This window comes from Schistocerca nitens, chromosome 5, assembly GCF_023898315.1.
Source record: "Schistocerca nitens isolate TAMUIC-IGC-003100 chromosome 5, iqSchNite1.1, whole genome shotgun sequence".
NCBI lineage: Eukaryota > Metazoa > Arthropoda > Insecta > Orthoptera > Acrididae > Schistocerca > Schistocerca nitens.
Window position 1 is genome coordinate 70,135,660 of NC_064618.1, and position 13,755 is coordinate 70,149,414.

Genomic DNA, 13,755 nt, shown 5'->3' on the forward strand with positions numbered 1-13,755 from the left:
GTAATAACTCAGACAACGTTAAGCTGGACATGTTGTGGCATATTGCTTCTGCTGGAATGAACACAGAACGAATTAAAGAGAGGAAAGATTCAAAGAAGGGGGAGAAGCTGGCCGCAGTAACTATGACTCTCTTAAGGTAGCCAAATGCCTCGTTATCCGGCGAAGTACATTTGCTAACTCGAGAAACTCGTAGTGGGAGTAACTGTGACGACGTTCAGGTGGACATATAGTGGCATATCGGGTCTGTAGGACTGGCCATAGCAAGAATGATAAAGGCCCAGCCATAGGAAGAATGATAAAGGCCTAAAGATGTGGGAGCAGCAGACACGAGTAACTATGACTCTCTTAAGGTAGCCAAATGCCTTGTCACTCTGCGAAATTTATTTGAAAACTCGAGGATATCGTCGTTGCAGTAACTCAGACAACGTTAACGTGGACATGTTGTAGCATTTCGCTTCTGCACGAGTGGCCATAGCAAGAAGGATATAGAGAAAGGGCTTAAAAAAGTGGGAGCAGCTGCAGGAGTAACTATGTCTCGCTTAAAGTGATCAAATGCCTCGTCGCTCCGCGAAATTTATTTGAAATCTCGTGGAGCTTGTCGTTGGAATAATTGAGACAACGTTAAGTTGGACATGTAGTGGCATATCCCTTCTGAAGGACTGCCACAGTACAAATTAAAGAAAGGAAAATTTCAAAGAAGGGGAAGCAGCCGACAGCAGTAACTTTGACCCTCTTAAGGTACCCTAATGCCTCGTCACGCCGTGAAATTTATTTGAAAACTCTAGGAACTCATCGTTGTAATAACTCAGACAACGTTAAGCTGGACATGTTGTGGCATATTGCTTCTGCTGGAATGAACACAGAACGAATTAAAGAGAGGAAAGATTCAAAGAAGGGGGAGAAGCTGGCCGCAGTAACTATGACTCTCTTAAGGTAGCCAAATGCCTCGTTATCCGGCGAAGTACATTTGCTAACTCGAGAAACTCGTAGTGGGAGTAACTGTGACGACGTTCAGGTGGACATATAGTGGCATATCGGGTCTGTAGGACTGGCCATAGCAAGAATGATAAAGGCCCAGCCATAGGAAGAATGATAAAGGCCTAAAGATGTGGGAGCAGCAGACACGAGTAACTATGACTCTCTTAAGGTAGCCAAATGCCTTGTCACTCTGCGAAATTTATTTGAAAACTCGAGGATATCGTCGTTGCAGTAACTCAGACAACGTTAACGTGGACATGTTGTAGCATTTCGCTTCTGCACGAGTGGCCATAGCAAGAAGGATATAGAGAAAGGGCTTAAAAAAGTGGGAGCAGCTGCAGGAGTAACTATGTCTCGCTTAAAGTGATCAAATGCCTCGTCGCTCCGCGAAATTTATTTGAAATCTCGTGGAGCTTGTCGTTGGAATAATTGAGACAACGTTAAGGTGGACATGTAGTGGCATATCCCTTCTGAAGGACTGCCACAGTACAAATTAAAGAAAGGAAAATTTCAAAGAAGGGGAAGCAGCCGACAGCAGTAACTTTGACCCTCTTAAGGTACCCTAATGCCTCGTCACGCCGTGAAATTTATTTGAAAACTCTAGGAACTCATCGTTGTAATAACTCAGACAACGTTAAGCTGGACATGTTGTGGCATATTGCTTCTGCTGGAATGAACACAGAACGAATTAAAGAGAGGAAAGATTCAAAGAAGGGGGAGAAGCTGGCCGCAGTAACTATGACTCTCTTAAGGTAGCCAAATGCCTCGTTATCCGGCGAAGTACATTTGCTAACTCGAGAAACTCGTAGTGGGAGTAACTGTGACGACGTTCAGGTGGACATATAGTGGCATATCGGGTCTGTAGGACTGGCCATAGCAAGAATGATAAAGGCCCAGCCATAGGAAGAATGATAAAGGCCTAAAGATGTGGGAGCAGCCGACACGAGTAACTATGACTCTCTTAAGGTAGCCAAATGCCTCGTCACTCTGCGAAATTTATTTGAAAACTCGAGGATATCGTCGTTGCAGTAACTCAGACAACGTTAACGTGGACATGTTGTAGCATTTCGCTTCTGCACGAGTGGCCATAGCAAGAAGGATATAGAGAAAGGGCTTAAAAAAGTGGGAGCAGCTGCAGGAGTAAATATGTCTCGCTTAAAGTGATCAAATGCCTCGTCGCTCCGCGAAATTTATTTGAAATCTCGTGGAGCTTGTCGTTGGAATAATTGAGACAACGTTAAGGTGGACATGTAGTGGCATATCCCTTCTGAAGGACTGCCACAGTACGAATTAAAGAAAGGAAAATTTCAAAGAAGGGGAAGCAGCCGACAGCAGTAACTTTGACCCTCTTAAGGTACCCTAATGCCTCGTCACGCCGTGAAATTTATTTGAAAACTCTAGGAACTCATCGTTGTAATAACTCAGACAACGTTAAGCTGGACATGTTGTGGCATATTGCTTCTGCTGGAATGAACACAGAACGAATTAAAGAGAGGAAAGATTCAAAGAAGGGGGAGAAGCTGGCCGCAGTAACTATGACTCTCTTAAGGTAGCCAAATGCCTCGTTATCCGGCGAAGTGCATTTGCTAACTCGAGAAACTCGTAGTGGGAGTAACTGTGACGACGTTCAGGTGGACATATAGTAGCATATCGGGTCTGTAGGACTGGCCATAGCAAGAATGATAAAGGCCCAGCCATAGGAAGAATGATAAAGGCCTAAAGATGTGGGAGCAGCAGACACTAGTAACTATGACTCTCTTAAGGTAGCCAAATGCCTCGTCACTCTGCGAAATTTATTTGAAAACTCGAGGATATCGTCGTTGCAGTAACTCAGACAACGTTAACGTGGACATGTTGTATCATTTCGCTTCTGCACGAGTGGCCATAGCAAGAAGGATATAGAGAAAGGGCTTAAAAAAGTGGGAGCAGCTGCAGGAGTAACTATGTCTCGCTTAAAGTGATCAAATGCCTCGTCGCTCCGCGAAATTTATTTGAAATCTCGTGGAGCTTGTCGTTGGAATAATTGAGACAACGTTAAGGTGGACATGTAGTGGCATATCCCTTCTGAAGGACTGCCACAGTACGAATTAAAGAAAGGAAAATTTCAAAGAAGGGGAAGCAGCCGACAGCAGTAACTTTGACCCTCTTAAGGTACCCTAATGCCTCGTCACGCCGTGAAATTTATTTGAAAACTCTAGGAACTCATCGTTGTAATAACTCAGACAACGTTAAGCTGGACATGTTGTGGCATATTGCTTCTGCTGGAATGAACACAGAACGAATTAAAGAGAGGAAAGATTCAAAGAAGGGGGAGAAGCTGGCCGCAGTAACTATGACTCTCTTAAGTTAGCCAAATGCCTCGTTATCCGGCGAAGTACATTTGCTAACTCGAGAAACTCGTAGTGGGAGTAACTGTGACGACGTTCAGGTGGACATATAGTGGCATATCGGGTCTGTAGGACTGGCCATAGCAAGAATGATAAAGGCCCAGCCATAGGAAGAATGATAAAGGCCTAAAGATGTGGGAGCAGCAGACACGAGTAACTATGACTCACTTAAGGTAGCCAAATGCCTTGTCACTCTGCGAAATTTATTTGAAAACTCGAGGATATCGTCGTTGCAGTAACTCAGACAACGTTAACGTGGACATGTTGTAGCATTTCGCTTCTGCACGAGTGGCCATAGCAAGAAGGATATAGAGAAAGGGCTTAAAAAAGTGGGAGCAGCTGCAGGAGTAACTATGTCTCGCTTAAAGTGATCAAATGCCTCGTCGCTCCGCGAAATTTATTTGAAATCTCGTGGAGCTTGTCGTTGGAATAATTGAGACAACGTTAAGGTGGACATGTAGTGGCATATCCCTTCTGAAGGACTGCCACAGTACGAATTAAAGAAAGGAAAATTTCAAAGAAGGGGAAGCAGCCGACAGCAGTAACTTTGACCCTCTTAAGGTACCCTAATGCCTCGTCACGCCGTGAAATTTATTTGAAAACTCTAGGAACTCATCGTTGTAATAACTCAGACAACGTTAAGCTGGACATGTTGTGGCATATTGCTTCTGCTGGAATGAACACAGAACGAATTAAAGAGAGGAAAGATTCAAAGAAGGGGGAGAAGCTGGCCGCAGTAACTTTGACTCTCTTAAGGTAGCCAAATGCCTCGTTATCCGGCGAAGTACATTTGCTAACTCGAGAAACTCGTAGTGGGAGTAACTGTGACGACGTTCAGGTGGACATATAGTGGCATATCGGGTCTGTAGGACTGGCCATAGCAAGAATGATAAAGGCCCAGCCATAGGAAGAATGATAAAGGCCTAAAGATGTGGGAGCAGCCGACACGAGTAACTATGACTCTCTTAAGGTAGCCAAATGCCTCGTCACTCTGCGAAATTTATTTGAAAACTCGAGGATATCGTCGTTGCAGTAACTCAGACAACGTTAACGTGGACATGTTGTAGCATTTCGCTTCTGCACGAGTGGCCATAGCAAGAAGGATATAGAGAAAGGGCTTAAAAAAGTGGGAGCAGCTGCAGGAGTAACTATGTCTCGCTTAAAGTGATCAAATGCCTCGTCGCTCCGCGAAATTTATTTGAAATCTCGTGGAGCTTGTCGTTGGAATAATTGAGACAACGTTAAGGTGGACATGTAGTGGCATATCCCTTCTGAAGGACTGCCACAGTACGAATTAAAGAAAGGAAAATTTCAAAGAAGGGGAAGCAGCCGACAGCAGTAACTTTGACCCTCTTAAGGTACCCTAATGCCTCGTCACGCCGTGAAATTTATTTGAAAACTCTAGGAACTCATCGTTGTAATAACTCAGACAACGTTAAGCTGGACATGTTGTGGCATATTGCTTCTGCTGGAATGAACACAGAACGAATTAAAGAGAGGAAAGATTCAAAGAAGGGGGAGAAGCTGGCCGCAGTAACTATGACTCTCTTAAGGTAGCCAAATGCCTCGTTATCCGGCGAAGTACATTTGCTAACTCGAGAAACTCGTAGTGGGAGTAACTGTGACGACGTTCAGGTGGACATATAGTGGCATATCGGGTCTGTAGGACTGGCCATAGCAAGAATGATAAAGGCCCAGCCATAGGAAGAATGATAAAGGCCTAAAGATGTGGGAGCAGCCGACACGAGTAACTATGACTCTCTTAAGGTAGCCAAATGCCTCGTCACTCTGCGAAATTTATTTGAAAACTCGAGGATATCGTCGTTGCAGTAACTCAGACAACGTTAACGTGGACATGTTGTAGCATTTCGCTTCTGCACGAGTGGCCATAGCAAGAAGGATATAGAGAAAGGGCTTCAAAAAGTGGGAGCAGCTGCAGGAGTAACTATGTCTCGCTTAAAGTGATCAAATGCCTCGTCGCTCCGCGAAATTTATTTGAAATCTCGTGGAGCTTGTCGTTGGAATAATTGAGACAACGTTAAGGTGGACATGTAGTGGCATATCCCTTCTGAAGGACTGCCACAGTACGAATTAAAGAAAGGAAAATTTCAAAGAAGGGGAAGCAGCCGACAGCAGTAACTTTGACCCTCTTAAGGTACCCTAATGCCTCGTCACGCCGTGAAATTTATTTGAAAACTCTAGGAACTCATCGTTGTAATAACTCAGACAACGTTAAGCTGGACATGTTGTGGCATATTGCTTCTGCTGGAATGAACACAGAACGAATTAAAGAGAGCAAAGATTCAAAGAAGGGGGAGAAGCTGGCCGCAGTAACTATGACTCTCTTAAGGTAGCCAAATGCCTCGTTATCCGGCGAAGTGCATTTGCTAACTCGAGAAACTCGTAGTGGGAGTAACTGTGACGACGTTCAGGTGGACATATAGTAGCATATCGGGTCTGTAGGACTGGCCATAGCAAGAATGATAAAGGCCCAGCCATAGGAAGAATGATAAAGGCCTAAAGATGTGGGAGCAGCAGACACTAGTAACTATGACTCTCTTAAGGTAGCCAAATGCCTCGTCACTCTGCGAAATTTATTTGAAAACTCGAGGATATCGTCGTTGCAGTAACTCAGACAACGTTAACGTGGACATGTTGTAGCATTTCGCTTCTGCACGAGTGGCCATAGCAAGAAGGATATAGAGAAAGGGCTTAAAAAAGTGGGAGCAGCTGCAGGAGTAACTATGTCTCGCTTAAAGTGATCAAATGCCTCGTCGCTCCGCGAAATTTATTTGAAATCTCGTGGAGCTTGTCGTTGGAATAATTGAGACAACGTTAAGGTGGACATGTAGTGGCATATCCCTTCTGAAGGACTGCCACAGTACAAATTAAAGAAAGGAAAATTTCAAAGAAGGGGAAGCAGCCGACAGCAGTAACTTTGACCCTCTTAAGGTACCCTAATGCCTCGTCACGCCGTGAAATTTATTTGAAAACTCTAGGAACTCATCGTTGTAATAACTCAGACAACGTTAAGCTGGACATGTTGTGGCATATTGCTTCTGCTGGAATGAACAAAGAACGAATTAAAGAGAGGAAAGATTCAAAGAAGGGGGAGAAGCTGGCCGCAGTAACTATGACTCTCTTAAGGTAGCCAAATGCCTCGTTATCCGGCGAAGTACATTTGCTAACTCGAGAAACTCGTAGTGGGAGTAACTGTGACGACGTTCAGGTGGACATATAGTGGCATATCGGGTCTGTAGGACTGGCCATAGCAAGAATGATAAAGGCCCAGCCATAGGAAGAATGATAAAGGCCTAAAGATGTGGGAGCAGCCGACACGAGTAACTATGACTCTCTTAAGGTAGCCAAATGCCTCGTCACTCTGCGAAATTTATTTGAAAACTCGAGGATATCGTCGTTGCAGTAACTCAGACAACGTTAACGTGGACATGTTGTAGCATTTCGCTTCTGCACGAGTGGCCATAGCAAGAAGGATATAGAGAAAGGGCTTAAAAAAGTGGGAGCAGCTGCAGGAGTAACTATGTCTCGCTTAAAGTGATCAAATGCCTCGTCGCTCCGCGAAATTTATTTGAAATCTCGTGGAGCTTGTCGTTGGAATAATTGAGACAACGTTAAGGTGGACATGTAGTGGCATATCCCTTCTGAAGGACTGCCACAGTACGAATTAAAGAAAGGAAAATTTCAAAGAAGGGGAAGCAGCCGACAGCAGTAACTTTGACCCTCTTAAGGTACCCTAATGCCTCGTCACGCCGTGAAATTTATTTGAAAACTCTAGGAACTCATCGTTGTAATAACTCAGACAACGTTAAGCTGGACATGTTGTGGCATATTGCTTCTGCTGGAATGAACACAGAACGAATTAAAGAGAGGAAAGATTCAAAGAAGGGGGAGAAGCTGGCCGCAGTAACTATGACTCTCTTAAGGTAGCCAAATGCCTCGTTATCCGGCGAAGTACATTTGCTAACTCGAGAAACTCGTAGTGGGAGTAACTGTGACGACGTTCAGGTGGACATATAGTGGCATATCGGGTCTGTAGGACTGGCCATAGCAAGAATGATAAAGGCCCAGCCATAGGAAGAATGATAAAGGCCTAAAGATGTGGGAGCAGCCGACACGAGTAACTATGACTCTCTTAAGGTAGCCAAATGCCTCGTCACTCTGCGAAATTTATTTGAAAACTCGAGGATATCGTCGTTGCAGTAACTCAGACAACGTTAACGTGGACATGTTGTAGCATTTCGCTTCTGCACGAGTGGCCATAGCAAGAAGGATATAGAGAAAGGGCTTAAAAAAGTGGGAGCAGCTGCAGGAGTAACTATGTCTCGCCTAAAGTGATCAAATGCCTCGTCGCTCCGCGAAATTTATTTGAAATCTCGTGGAGCTTGTCGTTGGAATAATTGAGACAACGTTAAGGTGGACATGTAGTGGCATATCCCTTCTGAAGGACTGCCACAGTACAAATTAAAGAAAGGAAAATTTCAAAGAAGGGGAAGCAGCCGACAGCAGTAACTTTGACCCTCTTAAGGTACCCTAATGCCTCGTCACGCCGTGAAATTTATTTGAAAACTCTAGGAACTCATCGTTGTAATAACTCAGACAACGTTAAGCTGGACATGTTGTGGCATATTGCTTCTGCTGGAATGAACACAGAACGAATTAAAGAGAGGAAAGATTCAAAGAAGGGGGAGAAGCTGGCCGCAGTAACTATGACTCTCTTAAGGTAGCCAAATGCCTCGTTATCCGGCGAAGTGCATTTGCTAACTCGAGAAACTCGTAGTGGGAGTAACTGTGACGACGTTCAGGTGGACATATAGTAGCATATCGGGTCTGTAGGACTGGCCATAGCAAGAATGATAAAGGCCCAGCCATAGGAAGAATGATAAAGGCCTAAAGATGTGGGAGCAGCAGACACTAGTAACTATGACTCTCTTAAGGTAGCCAAATGCCTCGTCACTCTGCGAAATTTATTTGAAAACTCGAGGATATCGTCGTTGCAGTAACTCAGACAACGTTAACGTGGACATGTTGTAGCATTTCGCTTCTGCACGAGTGGCCATAGCAAGAAGGATATAGAGAAAGGGCTTAAAAAAGTGGGAGCAGCTGCAGGAGTAACTATGTCTCGCTTAAAGTGATCAAATGCCTCGTCGCTCCGCGAAATTTATTTGAAATCTCGTGGAGCTTGTCGTTGGAATAATTGAGACAACGTTAAGGTGGACATGTAGTGGCATATCCCTTCTGAAGGACTGCCACAGTACGAATTAAAGAAAGGAAAATTTCAAAGAAGGGGAAGCAGCCGACAGCAGTAACTTTGACCCTCTTAAGGTACCCTAATGCCTCGTCACGCCGTGAAATTTATTTGAAAACTCTAGGAACTCATCGTTGTAATAACTCAGACAACGTTAAGCTGGACATGTTGTGGCATATTGCTTCTGCTGGAATGAACACAGAACGAATTAAAGAGAGGAAAGATTCAAAGAAGGGGGAGAAGCTGGCCGCAGTAACTATGACTCTCTTAAGGTAGCCAAATGCCTCGTTATCCGGCGAAGTACATTTGCTAACTCGAGAAACTCGTAGTGGGAGTAACTGTGACGACGTTCAGGTGGACATATAGTGGCATATCGGGTCTGTAGGACTGGCCATAGCAAGAATGATAAAGGCCCAGCCATAGGAAGAATAATAAAGGCCTAAAGATGTGGGAGCAGCCGACACGAGTAACTATGACTCTCTTAAGGTAGCCAAATGCCTCGTCACTCTGCGAAATTTATTTGAAAACTCGAGGATATCGTCGTTGCAGTAACTCAGACAACGTTAACGTGGACATGTTGTAGCATTTCGCTTCTGCACGAGTGGCCATAGCAAGAAGGATATAGAGAAAGGGCTTAAAAAAGTGGGAGCAGCTGCAGGAGTAACTATGTCTCGCTTAAAGTGATCAAATGCCTCGTCGCTCCGCGAAATTTATTTGAAATCTCGTGGAGCTTGTCGTTGGAATAATTGAGACAACGTTAAGGTGGACATGTAGTGGCATATCCCTTCTGAAGGACTGCCACAGTACGAATTAAAGAAAGGAAAATTTCAAAGAAGGGGAAGCAGCCGACAGCAGTAACTTTGACCCTCTTAAGGTACCCTAATGCCTCGTCACGCCGTGAAATTTATTTGAAAACTCTAGGAACTCATCGTTGTAATAACTCAGACAACGTTAAGCTGGACATGTTGTGGCATATTGCTTCTGCTGGAATGAACACAGAACGAATTAAAGAGAGGAAAGATTCAAAGAAGGGGGAGAAGCTGGCCGCAGTAACTATGACTCTCTTAAGGTAGCCAAATGCCTCGTTATCCGGCGAAGTGCATTTGCTAACTCGAGAAACTCGTAGTGGGAGTAACTGTGACGACGTTCAGGTGGACATATAGTAGCATATCGGGTCTGTAGGACTGGCCGTAGCAAGAATGATAAAGGCCCAGCCATAGGAAGAATGATAAAGGCCTAAAGATGTGGGAGCAGCAGACACTAGTAACTATGACTCTCTTAAGGTAGCCAAATGCCTCGTCACTCTGCGAAATTTATTTGAAAACTCGAGGATATCGTCGTTGCAGTAACTCAGACAACGTTAACGTGGACATGTTGTAGCATTTCGCTTCTGCACGAGTGGCCATAGCAAGAAGGATATAGAGAAAGGGCTTAAAAAAGTGGGAGCAGCTGCAGGAGTAACTATGTCTCGCTTAAAGTGATCAAATGCCTCGTCGCTCCGCGAAATTTATTTGAAATCTCGTGGAGCTTGTCGTTGGAATAATTGAGACAACGTTAAGGTGGACATGTAGTGGCATATCCCTTCTGAAGGACTGCCACCGTACGAATTAAAGAAAGGAAAATTTCAAAGAAGGGGAAGCAGCCGACAGCAGTAACTTTGACCCTCTTAAGGTACCCTAATGCCTCGTCACGCCGTGAAATTTATTTGAAAACTCTAGGAACTCATCGTTGTAATAACTCAGACAACGTTAAGCTGGACATGTTGTGGCATATTGCTTCTGCTGGAATGAACACAGAACGAATTAAAGAGAGGAAAGATTCAAAGAAGGGGGAGAAGCTGGCCGCAGTAACTATGACTCTCTTAAGGTAGCCAAATGCCTCGTTATCCGGCGAAGTACATTTGCTAACTCGAGAAACTCGTAGTGGGAGTAACTGTGACGACGTTCAGGTGGACATATAGTGGCATATCGGGTCTGTAGGACTGGCCATAGCAAGAATGATAAAGGCCCAGCCATAGGAAGAATGATAAAGGCCTAAAGATGTGGGAGCAGCAGACACGAGTAACTATGACTCTCTTAAGGTAGCCAAATGCCTTGTCACTCTGCGAAATTTATTTGAAAACTCGAGGATATCGTCGTTGCAGTAACTCAGACAACGTTAACGTGGACATGTTGTAGCATTTCGCTTCTGCACGAGTGGCCATAGCAAGAAGGATATAGAGAAAGGGCTTAAAAAAGTGGGAGCAGCTGCAGGAGTAACTATGTCTCGCTTAAAGTGATCAAATGCCTCGTCGCTCCGCGAAATTTATTTGAAATCTCGTGGAGCTTGTCGTTGGAATAATTGAGACAACGTTAAGGTGGACATGTAGTGGCATATCCCTTCTGAAGGACTGCCACAGTACGAATTAAAGAAAGGAAAATTTCAAAGAAGGGGAAGCAGCCGACAGCAGTAACTTTGACCCTCTTAAGGTACCCTAATGCCTCGTCACGCCGTGAAATTTATTTGAAAACTCTAGGAACTCATCGTTGTAATAACTCAGACAACGTTAAGCTGGACATGTTGTGGCATATTGCTTCTGCTGGAATGAACACAGAACGAATTAAAGAGAGGAAAGATTCAAAGAAGGGGGAGAAGCTGGCCGCAGTAACTATGACTCTCTTAAGGTAGCCAAATGCCTCGTTATCCGGCGAAGTACATTTGCTAACTCGAGAAACTCGTAGTGGGAGTAACTGTGACGACGTTCAGGTGGACATATAGTGGCATATCGGGTCTGTAGGACTGGCCATAGCAAGAATGATAAAGGCCCAGCCATAGGAAGAATGATAAAGGCCTAAAGATGTGGGAGCAGCCGACACGAGTAACTATGACTCTCTTAAGGTAGCCAAATGCCTCGTCACTCTGCGAAATTTATTTGAAAACTCGAGGATATCGTCGTTGCAGTAACTCAGACAACGTTAACGTGGACATGTTGTAGCATTTCGCTTCTGCACGAGTGGCCATAGCAAGAAGGATATAGAGAAAGGGCTTAAAAAAGTGGGAGCAGCTGCAGGAGTAACTATGTCTCGCTTAAAGTGATCAAATGCCTCGTCGCTCCGCGAAATTTATTTGAAATCTCGTGGAGCTTGTCGTTGGAATAATTGAGACAACGTTAAGGTGGACATGTAGTGGCATATCCCTTCTGAAGGACTGCCACAGTACGAATTAAAGAAAGGAAAATTTCAAAGAAGGGGAAGCAGCCGACAGCAGTAACTTTGACCCTCTTAAGGTACCCTAATGCCTCGTCACGCCGTGAAATTTATTTGAAAACTCTAGGAACTCATCGTTGTAATAACTCAGACAACGTTAAGCTGGACATGTTGTGGCATATTGCTTCTGCTGGAATGAACACAGAACGAATTAAAGAGAGGAAAGATTCAAAGAAGGGGGAGAAGCTGGCCGCAGTAACTATGACTCTCTTAAGGTAGCCAAATGCCTCGTTATCCGGCGAAGTACATTTGCTAACTCGAGAAACTCGTAGTGGGAGTAACTGTGACGACGTTCAGGTGGACATATAGTGGCATATCGGGTCTGTAGGACTGGCCATAGCAAGAATGATAAAGGCCCAGCCATAGGAAGAATGAAAAAGGCCTAAAGATGTGGGAGCAGCAGACACGAGTAACTATGACTCTCTTAAGGTAGCCAAATGCCTTGTCACTCTGCGAAATTTATTTGAAAACTCGAGGATATCGTCGTTGCAGTAACTCAGACAACGTTAACGTGGACATGTTGTAGCATTTCGCTTCTGCACGAGTGGCCATAGCAAGAAGGATATAGAGAAAGGGCTTAAAAAAGTGGGAGCAGCTGCAGGAGTAACTATGTCTCGCTTAAAGTGATCAAATGCCTCGTCGCTCCGCGAAATTTATTTGAAATCTCGTGGAGCTTGTCGTTGGAATAATTGAGACAACGTTAAGGTGGACATGTAGTGGCATATCCCTTCTGAAGGACTGCCACAGTACAAATTAAAGAAAGGAAAATTTCAAAGAAGGGGAAGCAGCCGACAGCAGTAACTTTGACCCTCTTAAGGTACCCTAATGCCTCGTCACGCCGTGAAATTTATTTGAAAACTCTAGGAACTCATCGTTGTAATAACTCAGACAACGTTAAGCTGGACATGTTATGGCATATTGCTTCTGCTGGAATGAACACAGAACGAATTAAAGAGAGGAAAGATTCAAAGAAGGGGGAGAAGCTGGCCGCAGTAACTATGACTCTCTTAAGGTAGCCAAATGCCTCGTTATCCGGCGAAGTACATTTGCTAACTCGAGAAACTCGTAGTGGGAGTAACTGTGACGACGTTCAGGTGGACATATAGTGGCATATCGGGTCTGTAGGACTGGCCATAGCAAGAATGATAAAGGCCCAGCCATAGGAAGAATGATAAAGGCCTAAAGATGTGGGAGCAGCCGACACGAGTAACTATGACTCTCTTAAGGTAGCCAAATGCCTCGTCACTCTGCGAAATTTATTTGAAAACTCGAGGATATCGTCGTTGCAGTAACTCAGACAACGTTAACGTGGACATGTTGTAGCATTTCGCTTCTGCACGAGTGGCCATAGCAAGAAGGATATAGAGAAAGGGCTTAAAAAAGTGGGAGCAGCTGCAGGAGTAACTATGTCTCGCTTAAAGTGATCAAATGCCTCGTCGCTCCGCGAAATTTATTTGAAATCTCGTGGAGCTTGTCGTTGGAATAATTGAGACAACGTTAAGGTGGACATGTAGTGGCATATCCCTTCTGAAGGACTGCCACAGTACGAATTAAAGAAAGGAAAATTTCAAAGAAGGGGAAGCAGCCGACAGCAGTAACTTTGACCCTCTTAAGGTACCCTAATGCCTCGTCACGCCGTGAAATTTATTTGAAAACTCTAGGAACTCATCGTTGTAATAACTCAGACAACGTTAAGCTGGACATGTTGTGGCATATTGCTTCTGCTGGAATGAACACAGAACGAATTAAAGAGAGGAAAGATTCAAAGAAGGGGGAGAAGCTGGCCGCAGTAACTATGACTCTCTTAAGGTAGCCAAATGCCTCGTTATCCGGCGAAGTGCATTTGCTAACTCGAGAAACTCGTAGTGGGAGTAACTGT